Below are 23,362 nucleotides of genomic sequence, written 5' to 3'. Positions count from 1 at the left end.
ACTGAAAAAGAGAAAGTTCTGGGGGTACCCGGAGGTGGCCTTCACATAGAGTGACATGGTTGCTGATGGCCAGGACGCTATTTGGATATATGTTGTGAGGTTGGAGTACATACGCCTTCAAAATTTCTGAGAAGAAATCGCTTGGCGGAAAGGAGAAGCCACGCTCCACAAGCGCCTTGGTCACCACCATTTCTCCAGCTTCGGGAGCTGGAGCCAGAGCACCCGGAAGTGTCCGCCAGGACCCGGGTCTTAGAAAGCCCTCCGCCTCGAGGTTTTTGAGCTCAGTTTCTGTGGTGGTGCAGGGCCACCATTTCCCCTTGGCTTCGCTGTCTCGCTGGCGAGCCTTAGATTTTTTGGCGGCCGCTTCTTCCGCTTTCTTTTCCGCTTGTTCTGCTTCGGTGGTTTTCTCCGGGTTAGCAGACGTTCCCTCGATGTTCTTGCCAGAATCCTTGGAGGGTTCCAGCTGAACTGGGACAAAGGGGGGAGGGGCGGAGGAGATGGGTGTTGCCATGATCGGCTCGGAGGCAGGAGGCGGAGTCGAAGAAGACATCTGAAGAGGAAACAGTGGCGGAAAAGCTAACTTAGTCGGATCCAACGTTGAAACCCTAATTCATCCCTACCAACTACGGTGCAAAGACAAAGCTTGAGGGCTTACCGGAATGGCTTCCGCGGTGGTCGGAGTCGCCGGCGGCGAGGTTTAGTTGCGGTGGCTCGCTGAACTTAAGAACACGATGAACAATGCGCAGCGGCGAAACGACTCCGGCGAACTTCCGGTGAACTCCGGTACGGCGGAGGAGGAGCTCGGAGGCGGCGCTACGCTGGGAGGTGAAAAGGGGGCGAATGGGGTGATTAGGGTTGAACGGCGGATATTTATTGGCCGAAGGAGGAGATTCGTGCTCCGCATCCTATGGTCGGAACGCAAGCGTCGCACCGTTGGATGAGTGACACGTGTCGAAAACCCTAAGTGGTAAAGACGTCTAGGGATAAGTTAACGCTCAAATCGCGCGAAAATGGCGCCAAGATTGGCGGAACCGTTTGAACCTTTTAAGGTTCCGGGTTGCAGCGTGAAGATAAGCAAACTCTTGTCCGCAGCAGGGGAGTAACCCGGAGACATGCGGTAGTGATGCTGTCAATGGATGAAGTCCCGCAGGATGGGGGTATTTTCCGACCAAGAGTTGGGAATGAAGAAAATGTGAAGTTAGAGTTCTTCAAGTTTCTCCGTGTTACCGAAATTGTTGGAAATCGTGAAGCATTAGCAAGGCGGAAAGAAGAGGTGAAACTCGGAGAACTCTAGGGGCTACTGTTGTGGGTATACTTCATGGGTGTACCATCGACAGTGCCTAGATCTGGCAAGCCCGGGTGGCCCATAGATGGTGATGAGGCATGTGGCCCATCGGGCAGCCCAGTTGCTGTTGACCCTGAAGGATGAAGTCCAGCCCAGGATAGGGAAGCCGGATCCTAACCGACCTTCGGAGGAAGCCGGATCCATGGAGGCCCATATGGAACCCGGATCCAGTACGACGTAAATGGGAAGGCGGATCCTTGACGTACACGACAAGACATTGTACTGTAGTTAGGCAACCTGTAATCCGGCTAGGACTCTTGATACGACCAAAACGTATCTACTTTCCCGAACACTTTTGCTATTGTTTTGCCTCTAATTTGTGTACTTTGGATACAACTAACACGGACTAACGCTGTTTTCAGCAGAATTGCTCTGGTGTCTTGTTTTTGTGCAGAAATTCAACTTTCGGGAAAATCCTCGGAATTTATATCAATGGGCCTATTTTACAAGAAGACTCAGGGAGCCAGAAGGGCAAGCCAGGTGGAGGCCCGAGGGCCCCACACACCAGGCCGGCGCGGCCCAAGGGGGGCGCGCCGCCCTAGTGTGTGGCCCCCTCGGCTGGCCTCCGACGCCCCCCTCTGGACTATAAAAAGGTTTCGATCTAAAAATCGCGAGGATGAAGTCGAAGTCGCCAGAAACCCTCCAGAACGCCGCCACATCGCGAAACTCCGTCTCGGGGGCCAGAAACTCCGTTCTGGCACTCCGCCGGGACGGGGAATTGGAGGAGATCATCGCCATCATCATCACCGACGCCTCTCCATCGACCAGCAATGCTTCCCCCATCCATGTGTGAGTAATTCCCCCACTGTAGGCTGAAGGGGATGGTAGGGATTGGATGAGATTGGTCATGTAATAGCATAAGATTGTTAGGGCATAGTGCCTAGTGTCCGTAATTGGTACTTTGATGATATTGTTGCAACTTGTTATGCTTAATGCTTGTCACTAGGGCCCGAGTGCCATGATCTCAGATCTGAACATGTTATTATTTCATCATGATATGCATTGTTTTATGATCTTACCTGCAAGTTGTATACACATGTCGCTGTCCGGAACTAAAGGCGCCGAAGTGACAGAAATCGGGACAACCGGAGGGGATGGCAGTGACGTGAGGATCACATGTGTTCACGGAGTGTTAATGCTTTGCTCCGGTACTCTATTAAAAGGAGTACCTTAATATCCAGTAGATTCCCTAGAGGCCCGGCTGCCACCGGCTGGTAGGACAAAAGATGCTGTGCAAGTTTCTCATTGCGAGCACGTACGACTATATATGGAACACATGCCTATTGATTGCTTTGTACCTTGACACCGTTTTATTATTATCTGCAAATGCCCTGCTTTGATTGTTACATGAGTTTCTCTCATCCATGCAACGCCCGTCATCCATCCCTGTGCCTACAGTATTTTAATCCTGCTGTTTACTATAATTACTACTGCTGTCTCTGTTACTCTGCTGCTGTTATTTCACTACTGCTACTGCTATAAAACTCGTTACTATCGATGAACTCTTGCGAGCAAGTCCGTTTCCAGTGCAGCTGAATTGACAACTCCGCTGTTAAGGTTTTCAAGTATTCTTTGTCTCCCCTTGTGTCGAATCAATAAATTGGGTTTTACTTCCCGCGAAGACTATTGCGATCCCCTATACTTGTGGGGTATCAAGACTGTTTTCTGGCGCCGTTGCCGGGGAGCATAGCTTTATTTGGAAGTTCACTTGGATTGATTTTGTTCGCTGCAAATTCTCCATCATGGGTAAATCTCGCGATCCTAAAGTCGCCATATTACCATCCACTACAAGAAAAGGTACAACTCTGAGTACCTCTGCTACTCTTGATTCACCATCTATGATAAGTCAACTTGTTTCACCGCCGCAAGCTTCACTTGCTGGTACTTCTGCTGAATCTGAAAACTCTCATAATATTGATAATGTTTCTGCTGTACTTGATGATAGTGGTTCATTGGGATCTTTTCTAGATGCTACAATTGCTAGGTCTAGACAAGTTGAAAATACTGAAACTCCTAATGCTGCTACACCTGTTAATTCACCTGAACTTGATTATTCTAGTGATGATCCTGATGAGGATTATGTGGAGCTTAATGATGATTTTATTGATAGATGCAATGCCACTGCTGATGCAAGAAAAATTAAAATGTTTCTCGCACAATATACTGTAAGACATAAGCTATCTCCTGATCCTAAATTTGCCACATCTCCTATATGCATTAAGGATAAAGATTATGATTTTTCTCTTGATCTATCTCATATAGCTATTGTTGAGAAAACACCCTTTTGTGGTACTGAAAAAGAAAGTGTTGTAGAACACATGAATGAACTTTCTTCTATGAGTAGCTTGTTTTCTAATGATGTTAAGATGCGTACTTATTTCGTTGCTAAAATTTTTCCTTTCTCATTAAAGGATGATGCTAAAACTTGGTATAATAATTTGCCTCCTGGTTCTATTAAAAGTCCAGGTGATTTGCTTGATGTTTTCTTTCGGAAATACTTTCTCGCTAGTGCTCAACATGCTGCTTTACGAGAAAATTTATAGCTTTGACCAGGAAGATGGAGAGAAATTGCCTGAAGCATGGGCAAGATTTTGCTCTCTTATCAGGGCTCGACCTAGACATGAATTGGAAAAGCATGATTTACTTGATATATTCTATAGTGGACTAACCGTTGAGTCTAGAGCATATTTGGATAGTTGTGCTGGTTGTGTTTTCAGGAAAAGAATTCCAGACGAAGTCGAAGAATTATTGGCTAAAATAGGCCGGAATCATGATGATTGGACTACACCTGAACCAACTCCAACGCCAATATTGAAGAAGAGGGGTTTAATTAAATTAAATGATGAAGATATGAGGGAAGCTAAGAAGTCTCTTAAGGAGAAGGGTATTAAATCCGAAGATGTGAAGAATCTACCTCCCATAGAAGATTTATGTGAGATAATCCCCCTTCATCCATGATTGAGGTAAACTCCCTTCAACGCTTTACTAGGGAAGATATTCCGTATTCAAAACCTCCTGCTCAATGCTTAGATGAGTTTGATAATTATATTGTTAAGCGAGAAAATTTTAATATGAGACTAGAGAATCATCTAATAGAAAATTCTCAAGCTATTAGCAATTTGCATGATATTGTGGAGAGAACCTCCAATGATGTTAAGATGCTTGTTAAACATTTTCAAATGGTTCAAACTCAAATTGATCAACTCACTAAAGTGCAAAATGACTTGTTAAAAAATAATTCTAAAGAGAAACATGCTTATGAAGTAACAACTAGAGGTGGTGTCTCTACCCAGGATCCTCTATATCTTGAAGGGCATCCTAAAAGAGTTGAACAAGATTCTCAATGAATTGAAACTAGTGCCCCTTCTAAGAAAAAGAAGAAGAAACATAAAAATGTTGTAGAATCCTCGGAACCTGTTAATGATCCTAATAGTATTTCTATTTCTGATGCTGAAACTGAAAGTGGTAATGAACATGATAATGATAATGATAAGAATGATGCTTCTGATAAAGAAGAGATTGAGGATGAACCTGAAAAGCATGCTAAAAATAAAAAGTATACTAAAGAAGATTTTATTGCTAAGAAACATGGTAATGAAAGGGAACCTTGGGTGCAAAAGCAAATGCCTTTTCCTGCTAAGAAACTAAAATCAAAGGAAGAAGAACACTATAATAAATTTTGCGATTGGATGAAACCCTTATTCTTGCAAATCCCTTTGACTGATGCTATTAAATTGCCTCCATATTCAAAGTATATGAAAGATATTTTCACTAACAAAAGGAAAATCCCCAATGAGGAGATTTCCACTATGCTTGCTAATTACTCTTTCAATGGCAAGGTTCCAAAGAAGTTGGGTGACCCAGGTATACCTACTATTCCTTGTTCTATTAAGAATAATTATGTTAGAACTGCTCTATGTGACTTGGGAGCCGGTGTTAGTGTTATGCCTTTTTCTCTTTACAAGAGACTTTATTTAGATAAGTTGATACCTACTGATATATCTTTGCAAATGGCTGATAAATCTACCGCTATTCCTGTTGGTATATGTGAGGATGTTCCTGTTCAAGTTACTAATAACTGCTTGATATTAACTGATTTTGTTGTGTTGGAAATGCCTGAAGATGATAATATGTCTATTATTCTTGGGAGACCCTTTCTTAACACCGCAGGGGCTATTATTGATTGCAATAAAGAAAAGGTTACTTTCAATGTTGATGATAAGGAGCATACCGTCTATTTCCCCAAGAGGATTGATAAAGTATGTGGAGTTAATACTATTTCTAATGTGAGAACTATCAAAGTTTTAACTATTGATTGTCCTATATATGAGCCTAAAGAAGGTTATCAAAATCTTATGATTGGATCCATATCAATACAATTCAAGGTAACATGATTGATTTGAGGTTTATTTCTTCTTATGCTATGTAAAATTTATTTGGTGGCAAGACTTGATCAACCTTGTTAACAAATACTTTTTATATGCATAGAGGAGGTAAACAACATCTCTTTCTTCCTCCACCTATTTTACTTGCTGTAGCACTTTTGATTTGCAAAGTTCCTTAGTTAATTAGAGATTTCAAAAAATTTCCTGTCCAGTAATAATAAACTTAATACCCAGAAATGTGCATTTTTCAAAGTTTTCAAAAATTCACAAAAATTATACCGTTGGTCCTATTTTTCGAAGACGCACCTGGGAGCACCTGGGGATGACCAGTGGGGCACCCCAGGGTGGCACCCCATAGGCCGGCGCGGCCAGCAAGGGGGGCGCGCCACCCTGGTGTGTGGGCTCCCCCTTGCCCCACTTCTTTATCTCTTTCTCCCACACTCTTCTCTCTCCCGAAAAAATCAGCACCAGCTTTCTCTCACTTGTGTTTTTGCTCAAGAACTCAAGATTTCTCGATCTCTTTGCTCAGCCCAAATTTCTGGCTGAAATTTGGCACATTTGCTCTCCGGTATGTGACTCTTCCGATTATCCAAGTACAATTTTGTTTGGTTGAGTATATCTTGAATATTTTGCTGCTGTAGGTAACATGTTTAGTGAGCTTGCATGCTTGTTCTAAGATGTATAAACTAGTTTTGATGCATGATTAGTACTCTAGAAAGCTCCTATAGTAGTTTCCCTCAATTATATGTCACCAAATCAAATTTTATAATGTTTGTTGAAAAATTTCAGAAAAGGAAGATGGATAATTTCAACTTTGGAGAAGTGTTTGAGAGAGAGACGATGAGCACCGGAAGGCCCTCTAGGACCGCCACCCGATTCAGGTGATCCTACAATGAGGATGTCATCGCGCCAAGCTTCGAGCCCGAAGAAGACAATGGAGTTCCTAACGCTTCATCTTTCCCATGTTATGACTTTTTGAGTAATGCAGGGTTGCTGGATGATTTCTTGACCCTCGTTAACAAGGCAGGCTTAACCGCCTCTATGGGAGATGAAAGGGAGCAATACTTCATGCTCACCAAAATCTTTGTTGAGAGCTTCAAGTTCAACAACAAGCACTATGGCCCGACAGTTGCATTCAAGATCTATGGTAATCCTATTACTGTGAAATTGGAAGAATTTTGTGTTGCATTGGGTATTGCCCCTGTAGGTACAACAAGGAAGATTGAGGACAACCCCAGGGTCTTGTTGGAGCTCTATCGAGAGATCACCAATGATGATTGCCGCTCCATTCAGCGTGGCAAGATAAGAAACATCCAACTCCCCGCCATTAAGTATTTTGCCTATTACATTGCTACTAGCATTCTTGGTAGGGAGAACACTAGCAATATTTCTAGCTACCATCTTGCTTTCTTAATTGCTGCACTTACTGGAGAGACACCTTATCATCTTGGTTCTCTTATTGCTCGCTGTTTGTCTAACAAGGGGCCTATTTTTGGAGGAATTATTGCATCACGCATTTTAGCACATCTTGAACTTCCTCTTGACTCTAATGATGTGCCATTAACTCCTATAAGGCTTGATATTTCTGCTATGAAGAGCCATCAATTTGTTACAGTTGATTCTAGTTCAGATAATTTGGTCTATAGAATGTTGTTTGCTGACGGGGATGAGAGGGAAATCCCTTTGCCCCAACTAGATTTGTTTAGTATTGACAGGAAACCATGGTCGCGCTCTAAGGAGGAGGTGGAGGAGAAAATGAAGATACAAGGCTTCCACCAGCAGCATGACTCCGAGGACGCCGAGCCCTCCTACGACTACACCGTAACGTATCCGGGTGCTTCTTCTAGCACATATCCGGAATATGATCCATCTTCGTCATACTACGGAGGTGCTACTTCATGGGCACCATGGGATTGAACTCCACTTAGGCCAAAAGCCTAAGCTTGGGGGGAGGTATACTGGCATCACTCATTCTTTGCATATTATGGTTTCTGGATACTTGTAAATACTTGTTTATTTTCTTTGAGTGGTTTTCTAATGAGAGGGAGATGATATTTGGGGAAGTAATGCCTGAAAACAGATTCTGGACTGTTACCAAAAAAAATCTCAAAAATAGCCAGAATGATATTTTGCGAAGCCAATTTTTGTGCATGTTCCCCAGGTTGTTATCTAACTTTCATTAGTTGAACACTTTTCGATTTGAGCAGTGGAAGAATTTCTTAAAAATCGATTACTGTACTGCTGTCAAGTTTGACGAATTCCTGCTGCTTTGTGTTTATGTGACTTTTCTAGTTTGCCTTTTCTTGTTTTTGCTTTGTTTCTTTCCTAAAACACAAAAAGACCAAAAATATTTCTGTTGTTTCTCTTCACCATTTGCTTGTTTTGGTTTCTTGCATTTATTTTGCTTTATTTGCTATCGTTGGTTTGCCATAAGAAAATCCAAAAAGATTTTGCTTTGTTTGCTTGTTTCCCTTTGTTCTTGTTTCCAATTCGAAAACACCAAAAATATTTGTTGTTCTTCTTTGGTTTGTAAAGTTCACTATGAGTTCAATGGTCTTCGGTGGCTGGAGCGTGGTTTTCATTTCATATTATCCAAGCTACACAAGTGAAAGGCAATAATGACGATCTACGACAATTGGATTGCGGTGAGAGGCTGGTATGAACTCTATTTGTTTTCATTTTTGTACATATACTCATCCATGTGAGCATGCTTAGTTGGTTCATGTGAGGTAGAGCCATCTCATACTCGTACACGTCGTCTTCAATCTTACCCGTCACCCGAACCCATACCTGTCAATAGATACAAGTTTTTTCCATACCCGTCACCCGACAGGGAAAATGGGTACTCGCGGGTAAAAATACCCACGCTTATAACACATCAGAATGATCAAAAAAAATGACGGGAGGTGAAGCAATGCAAAATAGGGGTCTAACCCACACTAACCTACTGACAAGGTATTAACTTGTCAATGCCTACAAGTTGTAGACTTGGGTTTCGCAGAAGTAGAGGGCAAGTAGATCTCGAAGGTTTCAGCAGAAAATGTGCTCGACTGCTAAAAACTAGGGTTGGATTGACAATAAGATCGGTCCCTTCTTTGTCCCTCTAGGAGGCGGAGCCGAGGGTTTCATATTACACAAGTTACAATTACCGGGAGACTCTTTGAATCCGTCCCGTGAAGTTACAAATCTCTATATCCTTAATCTATCTCTACTTGCCATAGTCGACGTCTTCATGGACTTCCGGGCTTCATAAACTTCGGGTAATGGGCTTTCAGTAAACCCCGGGTACTATCTTCGGCAGGCCCATCTGGGATACCTTTTGCTTGAATCCTAGAGTCGAGTAAAATCTCCATCATACAATTTACCCATAAATTTTTCGAGTCATTTACAAATAATTTATTCGAGACATTTATATCTTGTACAGGATAAATGGTAGATGAGCCTGTTTCATCTGACGGATCAGGTACCAGTTAACTGCTCTCGTGGCAAACCCGCAAAAACCTACTTCAAAGTCAAGTCTCTGGACATGATCTCGGGATATTGGCGTAATTCGATATGTGCCGCTTTAGGACTTATTCATGAATCGAATTTCAGTTATGTTTATAAAATCCATAGCGCGTCCGCTAGGTATGTTTCTTCGCATCTGTTGATACGGAAAAAAGTAGCAGAGCGCATTCGGGTGCAATACCCTAACCACCACCGGCGCCTGGGCTAATGGGCCAGGCTGGTCGATTGTCTAATGATACGCGTACAGCACGCGTCCGTTGGGAACCCCAAGAGGAAGGTGTGATGCGTACAGCGGCAAGTTTTCCCTCAGTATGAAACCAAGGTTTATCGAACCAGTAGGAGCCAAGAAGCACGTTGAAGGTTGATGGCGGCGAAATGTAGTGCGGCGCAACACCGAGGATTCCGGCGCCAACGTGGAACCTGCACAACACAAACCAAGTACTTTGCCCCAACGAAACAGTGAGGTTGTCAATCTCACCGGCTTGCTGTAACAAAGGATTAGATGTATAGTGTGGATGGTGATTGTTTGCAGAGAACAGTAGAACGAGTATTGCAGTAGATTGTATTTCAGTATAAAGAATTGGACCGGGGTCCACAGTTCATTAGAGGTGTCTCTCCCATAAGATAAATAGCATGTTGGGTGAACAAATTACAGTTGGGCAATTGACAAATAGAGAGGGCATGACCATGCACATACATATTATGATGAGTATTGTGAGATTTAATTGGGCATTACGACAAAGTACATAGACCGCTATCCAAGCATGCATCTATGCCTAAAAAGTCCACCTTCAGGTTATCATCCGAACCCCTCCAGTATTAAGTTGCTAACAACGGACAATTGCATTAAGTATTGCGCGTAATGTAATCAATAACTACATCCTCGGACATAGCATCAATGTTTTATCCCTAGTGGCAACAACACATCCATAACCTTAGAGGTTTCTGTCACTCCCCGCATTCACGGAGACATGAACCCACTATCGAGCATAAATACTCCCTCTTGGAGTTAAGAGTAAAAACTTGGCCAGAGCCTCTACTAATAACGGAGAGCATGCAAGATCATAAACAACACATAGATATAAATTGATAATCAACATAACATAGTATTCTCTATTCATCGGATCCCAACAAACGCAACATATAGCATTACAGATAGATGATCTTGATCATGTTCGGCAGCTCACAAGATCCGACAATGAAGCATAATGAGGAGAAGACAACCATCTAGCTACTGCTATGGACCCATAGTCCGGGGGTGAACTACTCACTCATCACTCCGGAGGCGACCATGGCGGTGTAGAGTCCTCCGGGAGATGATTCCCCTCTCCGGCAGGGTGCCGGAGGCGATCTCCTGAATCCCCCGAGATGGGATTGGCGGTGGCGGCGTCTCTGGAAGGTTTTCCGTATCGTGGCTCTTGGTACTGGGGGTTTCGCGACGAAGGCTATTTGTAGGCGGAAGGGCAGGTCAAGGGGCGTCACGAGGGGCCCAGGAGACAGGCCGGCGCGGCCAGGGACTGGGCCGCGCCGCCCTACCTCCTGGCCACCTCGTGGCCCCACTTCGTTGACTCTTCGGTCTTCTGGAAGCTTCGTGTGAAAATAGGCCCCTGGCGTTGATTTCGTCCAATTCCGAGAATATTTCCTTACTAGGATTTCTGAAACCAAAAACAGCAGAAAACAAAGAATCGGCTCTTCGGCATCTCGTCAATAGGTTAGTTCCGGAAAATGCATAAATATGACATAAAGTATGCATAAAACATGTAGATATCATCAATAATGTGGCATGGAACATAAGAAATTATCGATACGTCGGAGACGTATCAGCATCCCCAAGCTTAGTTTTTGCTCGTCCCGAGCAGGTAAACGATAACAAAGATAATTTCTGGAGTGACATGCCATCATAACCTTGATCATACTATTGTAAGCATATGTAATGAATGCAGCGATCAAAACAATGTAAATGACATGAGTAAACAAATGAATCATATAGCAAAGACTTTTCATGAATAGTACTTCAAGACAAGCATCAATAAGTCTTGCATAAGAGTTAACTCATAAAGCAATAATTCATAGTAGAAGCATTGAAGCAACACAAAGGAAGATTAAGTTTCAGCGGTTGCTTTCAACTTATAACATGTATATCTCATGGATATTGTCAACATAGAGTAATATAACAAGTACAATATGCAGGTATGTAGGAATCAATGCACAGTTCACGCAAGTGTTTGCTTCTTGAGGTGGAGAGAGATAGGTGAACTGACTCAACATAAAAGTAAAAGAATGGTCCTTCAAAGAGGAAAGCATCGATTGCTATATTTGTGCTAGAGCTTTGGTTTTGAAAACAAGAATTTTTTTTGTCAACGGTAGTAATAAAGCATATGTGTTATGTAAATTATATCTTACAAGTTGCAAGTCTCATGCATAGTATACTAATAGTGCCCGCACCTTGTCCTAATTAGCTTGGATTACCGGGATTATCGCAGTGCACATGTTTTAACCAAGTGTCACAAAGGGGTACCTCTATGCCGCCTGTACAAAGGTCTAAGGAGAAAGCTCGCATTGGATTTCTCGCTATTGATTATTCTCAACTTAGACATCCATACCGGGACAACATAGACAACGAGATAATGGACTCCTCTTTTATGCATAAGCATTCAACAACAATTAATTTTCTCATATGAGATTGAGGATTTTTGTCCAAAACTGAAACTTCCACCATGGATCATGGCTTTAGTTAGCGGCCCAATGTTCTTCTCTAACAATATGCATGCTCTAACCATTAGGAGGTAAATCGCCCTTACTTCAGACAAGACGAACATGCATAGCAACTCACATGATATTCAACAAAGAGTAGTTGATGGCGTCCCCAGGAACATGGTTATCGCACAACAAGCAACTTAATAAGAGATAAAGTGCATTATTACATATTCAATACCACAATAGTTTTTAGGCTATTTGTCCCATGAGCTATATATTGTAAAGGTAGAGGATTAGAAATTTAAAGGTAGCACTCAAGCAATTTACTTTGGAATGGCGGAGAAATACCATGTAGTAGGTAGGTATGGTGGACACAAATGGTATAGTGGTTGGCTCAAGTATTTGGATGCATGAGAAGTATTCCCTCTCGATACAAGGCTTAGACTAGCAAGGCTATTTGAAACAAACACAAGGATGAAGCGGTGCAGCAAAACTCACATAAAAGACATATTGTAAACATTATAAGACTCTACACCGTCTTCCTTGTTGTTCAAACTCAATACTAGAAATTATCTAGACCTTAGAGAGACCAAATATGCAAACCAAATTTTAGCATGCTCTATGTATTTCTTCATTAATAGGTGCAAAGTACATGATGCAAGAGCTTAAACATGAGCACAACAATTGCCAAGTATCACATTATCCAAGACATTATAGCAATTACTACATGTATCATTTTCCAATTCCAACCATATAACAATTTAACGAAGAAGAAACTTCGCCATGAATACTATGAGTAAAGCCTAAGGACATATTTGTCCATATGCAACAGCGGAGCGTGTCTCTCTCCCACACAAAGAATGCTAGGATCCATTTTATTCAAACAAAACAAAAACAAAAACAAAAACAAACCGACGCTCCAAGCAAAGCACATAAGATGTGACGGAATAAAAAAATAGTTTCAGGGGAGGAACCTGATAATATTGTCGATGAAGAAGGGGATGCCTTGGGCATCCCCAAGCTTAGACGCTTGAGTCTTCTTGATATATGCAGGGGTGAACCACCGGGGCATCCCCAAGCTTAGAGCTTTCACTCTCCTTGATCATGTTGTATCATCTCCCTCTCTTGATCCTTGAAAACTTCCTCCACACCAAACTCAAAACAACTCATTAGAGAGTTAGTGCACAATCAAAATATACATGTTCAGAGGTGACATAATCATTCTTAACACTTCTGGACATTGCACAAAGCTACTGAAAGTCAATGGAATCGAAATATCCATCGAACATATCAAAACAGGCAATGCGAAATAAAAGGCAGAATCTGTCAAAACAGAACAGTTCGTAAAGACGAATTTTATTGAGGCACCAGACTTGCTCAAATGAAAATGCTCAAATTGAATGAAAGTTGTGTACATATCTGAGGATCACTCACGTAAACTGGCATAATTTTCTGAGTTACCTACAGAGAATTTTGCCCAGATTCGTGACAGCAAAGAAATCTGTTTCTGCGCAGTAATCCAAATCTAGTATGAACCTTACTATCAACGACTTTACTTGGCACAACAATGCACAAAACTAAGATAAGGAGAGGTTGATACAGTAGTAAACAACTTCCAAGACTCAAATATAAAAAAAAATACTGTAGTAAAAACATGGGTTATCTCCCAAGAAGTTCTTTCTTTATAGCCATTAAGATGGGCTCAGCAGTTTAATGATGCACTCGCAAGAAATAGTATTTGAAGCAAAAGAGAGCATCAAGAGGCAAATTCAAAACACATTTAAGTCTAACATGCTCCCTATGCATAGGAATATTGTAAATAAACAAGTTCATGAAGAGCAAAGTGACAAGCATAGGAAGATAAAACAAGTGTAGCTTCAAAAATTTCAGCATATAGAGAGGCATTTTAGTAACATGAAAATTTCTACAACCATATTTTCCTCTCTCATAATAACTTTCAGTAGTATCATGAGCAAACTCAACAATATAACTATCAAATAAAGCATTCTTATCATGAGTCTCATGCATAAAATTATTACTCTCCACATAAGCATAATCAATTTTATTAGTTATAGTGGGAGCAAATTCAACAAAGTGGCTATCATCAAATATAGGAGGCATATTGTAATCATAAAAGAAAATTTTCTCCTCAATGCTTGGGGGACTAAAAAGATCATGCTCATCAAAGCCAGCTTCCCCAAGCTTAGAATTTTCCATTGCATTAGCAACAATGGTGTTCAAAGCATTCATAGTAATAACATTCACATTAGCATGCATATAAAGTTCCATGGATTTTTTAATTCTCTCTTCAAACACATCATGTCCTAATTCAAGATAAAGTTCATAAAGATCTCTCATATTTTTGTTGTTTTCCATTATGCTTAACTAGTGGAATAAAAACATGCATGATATTAAGTAAAGTAAAACAAGTAACTAATTTTTTTGTATTTTGATATAGAGTGCAAGACAGTAAATAAAGTAAAGCTAGCAACTAATTTTTTTGTGTTTTGATATAATGCACCAAACAAGGTAGTAAATAAAATAAAGCAAGACAAAAACAAAGTAAAGAGATTGGGATGTGGAGACTCCCCTTGCAGCGTGTCTTGATCTCCCCGGCAACGGCGCCAGAAAAAGAGCTTGATACGCGTACAGCACGCGTCCGTTGGGAACCCCAAGAGGAAGGTGTGATGCGTACAGCGACAAGTTTTCCCTCAGTATGAAACCAAGGTTTATCGAACCAGTAGGAGCCAAAAAGCACGTTGAAGGTTGATGGCGGCGAAATGTAGTGCGGCGCAACACCAGGGATTCCGGCGCCAACGTGGAACCTGCACAACACAAACCAAGTACTTTGCCCCAACGAAACAGTGAGGTTGTCAATCTCACCGGCTTGCTGTAACAAAGGATTAGATGTATAGTGTGGATGATGATTGTTTGCAGAGAATAGTAGAACAAGTATTGCAGTAGATTGTATTTCAGTATAAAGAATTGGACCGGGGTCCACAGTTCACTAGAGGTGTCTCTCCCATAAGATAAATAGCATGTTGGGTGAACAAATTACAGTTGGGCAATTGACAAATAGAGAGGGCATGACCATGCACATACATATTATGATGAGTATTGTGAGATTTAATTGGGCATTACGACAAAGTACATAGACCGCTATCCAGCATGCATCTATGCCTAAAAAGTCAACCTTCAGGTTATCATCCGAACCCCCTCCAATATTAAGTTGCTAACAACAGACAATTGCATTAAGTATTGCGCGTAATGTAATCAATAACTACATCCTCGGACATAGCATCAATGTTTTATCCCTAGTGGCAACGAGCACATCCATAACCTTAGAGGTTTCCGTCACTCCCCAGTATTCACGGAGACATGAACCCACTATCGAGCATAAATACTCCCTCTTGGAGTTAAGAGTAAAAACTTGGCCGAGCCTCTACTAATAACGGAGAGCATGCAAGATCATAAACAACACATAGATATAAATTGATAATCAACATAACATAGTATTCTCTATTCATCGGATCCCAACAAACACAACATATAGCATTACAGATAGATGATCTTGATCATGTTCGGCAGCTCACAAGATCCGACAATGAAGCATAATGAGGAGAAGACAACCATCTAGCTATTGCTATGGACCCATAGTCCAGGGGTGAACTACTCACTCATCACTCCGGAGGCGACCGTGGCGGTGTAGAGTCCTCCGGGAGATGATTCCCCTCTCCGGCAGGGTGCCGGAGGTGATCTCCTGAATCCCCCGAGATGGGATTGGCGGCGGCAGCGTCTCTGGAAGGTTTTCCGTATCGTGGCTCTCGGTACTGGGGGTTTCGCGACGAAGGCTATTTGTAGGCGGAAGGGCAGGTCAAGGGGCGTCACGAGGGGCCCAGGAGACAGGCCGGCGCGGCCAAGGGCTGGGCCACGCCGCCCTGCCTCCTGGCCACCTCGTGGCCCCACTTCGTTGACTCTTCGGTCTTCTGGAAGCTTCGTGTGAAAATAGGCCCCTGGGCGTTGATTTCGTCCAATTCCGAGAATATTTCCTTACTAGGATTTCCGAAACCAAAAACAGCGAGAAAACAAGAATCGGCTCTTCGGCATCTCGTCAATAGGTTAGTTCCAGAAAATGCATAAATATGACATAAAGTATGCATAAAACATGTAGATATCATCAATAATGTGGCATGGAACATAAGAAATTATCGATACGTCGGAGACGTATCATCTAACAGCCTCAAAACCTGCTGTTCCGTCTGCAATTCCTAACACATGAGTTGCATGTTCAGTTAGTGCAGGACATGGAGACACACAACTGTAGCTGAATCTGTTGTTGTTCATATATACGAGACTTTTCATTATATCGGTCAAGGTGATATCTATCTGGAGAAAGTTCCGTACTTACCAAAAACTCAGGAGAAAGTTCAGATCGGGGAGTGGTGCACATGTAAACATGTTTCAGACAGAGTGCACTGGTGGAAAAAGGGCCTTTGGTCGCGGTTCGCAACTGCCATTAGTCGTGGTTGCGCAACCGCGACCAAATAAGCGCGACTAAAGGCCCCCCCTTTAGTCGCGGTTGCTTAAGAACCGCGACTAAAGGCCCGTCCACGTGGGCGCCAGGCGACCGTCGGGGCGGAGGACCTTTAGTCGCGGTTCTTCTGGCCAACCGCGACTAAAGGCCGCCGCCTAAACCTGTTTTCTTTTTAATTTGTATTGTTTTATTTCTTTTGTGCTTTATTTTAATTTTGAAGGAGTTTCATATATTCTACGGTACTACATATATGCATATGAATGTACAATTTCAAACAAATTTGAAATTAGAACCGAAAAGAATTCAAGAGGAATATACAATATATATTCAATATCATCGGATGACCATATACAATTTTGAACAAGTTTCCATACATAATTTAATGCATATGAAGTTCTACGTCCTCGTAATAGTGTTCTCCTTTAGGATGGAGGACTTCCCTCGTGAACCATCCAGCTAGTTCCTCTTGAAGTGGTCGGAAGCGAGCTTCTGGACTAAGCATCTTCCGGAGGTTATTCCTCTGAACATTGGTATCACTCGGAACCCGCTCAGAGGTGTATCTCCGGATCATCTCACAGAGATAGTATCCACATAGATTGGTCCCCACTGGCTGAATATCGCCACCATTCTTAGCCATTGACCGCATGAAATGTAGCTCTTTTTTGAAATAACCGACCCTTTCATCTGAGAACCGTCTCCAAACCCTACGAGGCAAAGAAAATTAAATGAACAAGAGAGTTATTAGTTACTTGATATTAGGAAATGAACGAAATAGGCCGATCGATATAGAGCGCAAATGAATGAAAATAATTACTTCTGCAGCATTCTTCTCATGTCGCCCCAAAGATTTGAATCCAGAGTCAGAGAGTCATGGACGAGACATGTGGAGGTGTTAAATTTAATTACTAGCAGAATCCAGTGGAACCTGCGGACACGATACATGCACAGTACATCATGCATAACTCATCGATTAGCCGGCCACATACCATGCATGGAGTAAACAAAAGAGAATGTGCTCAAGACAGAAACACTCACCCAAAATGGTAAGGAAATAGAATATCACTTTTGAGTTCCTGCTTTGTAAGAAACTACCACAGGTCTGCCTCCACGTCGGCGGGGTGATGCTCTAACACATATCCATTAACGATGTGTGGGTCAATGAACCCAACATCATGGATGTTCCTTACTCCGCATTCCTTAATCTTCATTCTGCATGTATAATAGCGTACACAACAATATAGTTAGGACATATATATAGTGCAGGCAATATGAACGAGATGGGGTTGAAATAAATCACTTACAGAACGTAGCAACTGATGATAGATTTGTCGAGCTCGCGCAGATTGAAAAGCTGGAACAATTCACTCAGATGAATTTGTACATAGTAATGTTTGAAGTGATGCTCATATCTAACTTCCGCATAAATATATTCTTTGGCGTTTTTATTTTTTATGTAACCCTTGTACCATTTCAACGAGACTTGTCATTTGTGGAGGTAGATCCTCTTCTCGCGCAGAGCTCGACGAGAGGCCCATTCGGCACATATGTAATTACTACCTCCTTCACTGGCGCCTCATCAAGGCTTAACAGTTCACGAAGAGTCATACCTAAGTTGGCCGCTTGTTCTCTGGCACTCGTTACAGTCAATCCCTGTGCTACCGCAGCTTCTATGATATCGGGGGCATCCGGACCGGCGGCTTTCACTATAAGCGGGGCAATCGATTGTTTACTTTGTTCCCCGAGCTGGGCAACTCGTTTCCCGCTTTTTTAACTTTCTAATTCTTTCTCGGCCTCCTCCAAGGCTTTCTTCTCCTGCTTCTCCACCCGCTCTTTCTTCTCCTTGAACATGAGTGCCTGCTTACGAAGTTCACGTGCATAGTCGTTAGGCAGATTCTTCGCGGCTTGGGACGGTGTGTTCAAAAATGACTTAGCCCACTTCTTTTGCTCATCATAAAATACTGGCTTGGGCTCGGGCTCTCTTTTCTTCTTGCAGTCCGCCTTCCATTTCTCATAATCAGCAATCGCGGCCGCGTCGACTTCCTCGGCACTACGTTCCCAAGGCCTCGTGGGGAGAGGCTTCAGTGATGGCTCCGGTACCTTTGTTATCTTAGGTACATAAGGGTCCGGGTTAATACTCCGGACTCGCTTCGCTTCTTCGCCGGAGGTGGATTTGGGGGCGGCGTCTGCTTACCCGCCCGGGGCGGACTAGGGGGCGGCGGCTGCTTACCCACCGGAGGTGAATTGGGGGGCGGCGTCGGCTGACGTGAAGGAGGTGTAGGTGAAGCACCACCACCACCGCCGCCACCGCCACCACCATCGTAGGGGTGTGGACTTGTTGGCCTTGGCGCCTCGCCTGGAAACTTGATAAACTTCTTTTGCCATAGAATGATATGGCGCTTGACATCTCCAAGTCTCCTCGCCCCTTCAGGTGTAGCAATGTCAATCTCCAGGTCCTCAAACCCTTGGACTATGTCCTCCACCGTGACACGAGCATAGCCATCTTGAATGGGGTTGTTGTGGTGGAGTGCTCCAGGTAAACATGGTAAAGCACTGCCGATGGCTACCTTCATGGACATGTTCCCGATAGGATAATACAGATGACATTCTTTCATCTCCTTTACATCGTCCACGGGGTAGCGAGGAGGCTCCGGTGCAGTAATTTCTATCGCCGGAGGCTCCGGTGCAGTAATTTCGATCATCGGTGCATGTGCACCAGCCGGTGGGGCCTCCGTGGAAGCCACGCTGCTTCTCCGCTGCTGGCTTCCGAGATCCACTGGATGATCTTCATGCTGCGCCCGAGCTGCATCTCTTTCTTGTACTAGTACACTCACGGTTTTCTTCATCTCATCCATTTCTGATGCCAACCGCGCCACAACATCTACATCCTGATCCATCTTTCTCTTACGGCTTCTGTAACCGTACGGGTCATCGTTCTGGGAGAACCCTATTTTCCACGGAATGTGCCCCATGCCTCGTACACGTCCTCCGTATTCAGGATTCCCGAGGGCTTTTGTCAGTGCGTCGTTCTCTCTGTTGAACTGATCTTCCCCTCTTGAGCATCCCTCATTACGTTAATAAGGGCTTGGGTGGGTTTAATAATTTTGCCTCGGTAAACACACTCCCCTGTCTCCGGGTGTAGCATTCCCCCATGCCCGTACCACCAGCTTTTGGCCCTTGGGTCCCATCCCTCCGTACCTGGACGGATTCCTCGCGCCCTCAGCTCGTTCTCCATCTTCTCCCACCTAGGCTCCCAAAGGTGATACCCTCCTGGCCCCATAATATGATTGTACTCCTTCTTAGCCGCATTTTCCTTATTTTTTCGATATTTGAATGAACTGCTCCGATTTCTTTTGCTTCACAAATTTTGGCCAATCATGTTTCAGTTTCTCATATTTTCCTTTGAAATCCGGAGTCTTGTTCTCGTTGACATAGTCACGGGCTAGATTTTGCTTGAATTTCCGGAATGCGTCGGCCATCTTATGAAGAGCGAACTCGTTTGACTAGCCTCCTCCTCTCCTTGTTTTCCTCAATCTTGTTACCCTCCTCATCGAATTTGTTGTATTCCGGAGGTAGAACGAAATGTTCCATAAGCTTTTTGAAGCAATCTTTTTTTGTTCTCTTATCGACAAAAGTGAAACCAATTCGTGCCTTCTTTGGCTCATTCCACTCCTGGACGGTGATCGAGACGTTGTCTCTAACAACGGCTCCGCATTGGTTGATAAACTTGGTGGCGTTCCTGCGGGGCTCCAGCGGCCTGCCGGTTGCACTGTCGACAACCTCGATAGTACATGTTTCTCCTTGTTTCATCGTCTTGGTTGCGCCACGCTTTGACGACGTACTCGATTGTTTCGACGATCCGGCCGAGGGCTAAAATAAGAAAGAGAGTCGCGCGCTTTAGTACACACATATTTATTCAAATCAGTTAGTTTGTATCACCGCAGGCTCAATGTATATATATACCTCGGCGCCGGAGGTGGTTGCTACTTCCAATTGAAGATCGTCGTTTATCGACGTTTGTTCGGCATCATCTTGCTGACGGCCTTCATCTTGACCGTCAAGGTTCAGATAAGAAGAGACGATATCATCTTCTTCTTGTTCGGTCGGCACAAATGGAATATCGCCGTTTATGATGCCCATTATATGGTCTTCAGCGTCCGGATCATAGTTGTCCATAATCGGGTCAGCTCTATCGTCCGCCATATGTCAGTCCTGAAAACATGTAGTAAAAACAAATTAATTGTGTATATGCATTATCACATCTCTTCTACATATAAAGGGAGAGGGCGACGAGGGAGGCGAGAGGGGGGACGCAGTGACCGCGTGACCGAGAGACCGGTGGCGGTGGCTAGAGGGGGGACACATAACCCTCGCCGCCCCCTCTCGATCCCAAAAAAACACCGCGCGTATACGGAGGGGGCGACGAGCGCTGCCCCCTCCGTATACGCGCGGTGGTTAAGTTATTTTTGTTATTTTAAAAGTGACAAACTTTTGTTAAGTTATTTTAAAAGTGACAAATTTTTAAGTCAAATTTTGAGTTCTTTTAAAAGTGACAAACTTTTGTTAAGTTATTTTGACAAACTTTTGTTAAGTTATTTTTGTTAATTCGAAAATTTAGTTCATTTATTTGACATAATCGGGTCAGCTCTATCGCCCACCATATGTCAGTCCTGAAAACATGTAGTAAAAACAAATTAATTAAGTGAAGAAGGGGGGCGGTGGCGGTGGCGAAAGGGCGGTGGCAAAAGGAGGGGGCGAGGAAGGGGTGGGAGAGGGTGTCGCGGAAGAGGGAGGCGAGGACGAGCGCGTTGGCGGTGATTAAAGGTTTTTTTAACGGCGTCACAGAGAGGGAGGCGAGGACGAGCGCGTTGGCGTTGGCGCGTTGACGGCGTTACATTTTTATGAATAGAGGTAGTATAACATATATAATACTCCACCAAATATAAAACAAAGTCTAAAAAGCATAAATCTTCAAAGTGAAATTTTAGTTCATTTTTTTGACAAACTTTTGTTAAGTTATTTTTGTTAAATTTTGTTAAGTATTTCTTGTGAAATTAAAGTTTTTGTTAAGTTAAAGTTTTTGTGAAGTAAATTTTTTGTTAAGTAAAAAAGAAATGAGGGAGATTTTTTATTAAGTCAATTTTTTATTAAGTCAAAATTTTAGTGAAGTTAATTTTTAGTTAAGTAAAAAGGAAAGAGGGAGATTTTTTATTAATTTTAGTCAAGATTTTTAATTAAATCAATTTTTTGTTAATTTTTTTTGGTATCCCGGCCCTCTCTCTCTCTGTTCGTCTTCTCTGTACGGCGCGGCCGGCGCACGCGAGGCCGGGGGCCGCCGGGGCCGGGGGGCACACGACGCGGGTGCCGGGGGTCGGCGGCGATGAAAAAAGGGCACGCGGCGGCGCGATGCGGTCGGCGGCGATGAAAAGGATGGCGGCGGCGCAGGGACGGGGCGCGAGCGCGCGACATGCATGCGCGGCGGCCGGCCGGAGGGAGATCGCGAGAAGCGTGCGCGCTGCCAGAGGAGAGACCTGCAGCTGCGACAGGCGCCGGCGTTGATGCGAGGGCGGCGAGGGACGGCGGCGGGCGGCAAGGGCAGCCTGACGGCGCTCGTCGTCGTTGTCTTCGGCGGGCGCGCGGCGGGTCTGTGTCTTCGAAGTTGGGCGCGATGGAGAAGAATGCGCGGCGGTTCCGCGCCACGAGCTTTATAGGTGGCGACCTTTGGTCGTGGTTGGGGACCCCAACCGCGACTAAAGGGGTACCTTTAGTCGTGGTTGGCGACCCCAACCGCGACTAAAGGGTATTTTCGCCGGGTTTTCGTTTCCCGCGGGAAAATGCCCTTTAGTCGCGGTTGGTGAGGCCAACCGCGACTAAAGCTATTTTTCAAATTTCTTTTCTTTTTCAAAATGTTAAAAGTACATATAATATATCAATAAATTCAGAAAAATAAAACTAATTCAATTCAAAATCTTAAAAATACAAATAATATATCAAAAAATTCAGAAAATAAAACTAATTCAATTCAAAATTTTAAAAATACAAATAATATATCAGAAAATTCATAAAAATAAAACTAATTCAATTCAAAATTTTAAAAACACAAATAATATATCAAAAAATTCATAAAAATAAAACTAATTCAATTCAAAATCTTAAAAATACAAATAATATATCAAAAAATTCAGAAAAATAAAACTAATTCAATTAAAAATCTTTAAAATACAAATATTATATCAATAAATTCAGAAAAATAAAACTAATTCATTTAAAAATCTTAAAAATACAAATAATATATCAAAAAATTCAGAAAAATAAAACTAATTCATTTAAAAATCTTAAAAATACAAATAATATATAAAAAAATTCAGAAAAATAAAACTAATTCATTTAAAAATCTTTTCGCCTCCCTCTTCCCACCAGTTCTTCCCGGCCGCCTCTGTCTTCTCGTTGGCCCCCTCTTCCCGCCTCTATCTTTCCGCCGACCCCCTCTTCCCGCCTCGTCTTTCCGCCCCCCTCTTCCCGCCAGTTCTTCCCGGCCGCCTCTGTCTTCTCGCCACTTTCTTCCCGCCTCCTGTCTTCCCGCCAATTTCTTCCCGCCTCTTTCTTCCCGCCTCCTGTCTTCCCGCTCCCATTTTTCCCGCCATTTCTCACTACATATATGTAGCCCGGCTTGGCCAGCATTATCACATCTCTACAATCTCTCATCACTCTCTCATGGCTTCCACCGCACCCACTCTAACCTACCGGCGAGTGGAGGAGCTTTGCGCCTCGAACTACCCTTGCCCACCGGCTACCGCGTCCCCTCCTCGCCGGAGCCTAAGCGCCGGCGGCGTGCCGGTCCCTCCCGTCCCTCGTGGTACCGCGCGTCGGGCGGCCATCACGAACCACTACTACCTC

This window comes from Lolium rigidum, chromosome 2 (assembly GCF_022539505.1).
Source record: "Lolium rigidum isolate FL_2022 chromosome 2, APGP_CSIRO_Lrig_0.1, whole genome shotgun sequence".
NCBI classification, from domain to species: Eukaryota; Viridiplantae; Streptophyta; class Magnoliopsida; order Poales; family Poaceae; genus Lolium; species Lolium rigidum.
Note: the sequence above shows the minus strand (reverse complement) of the source record.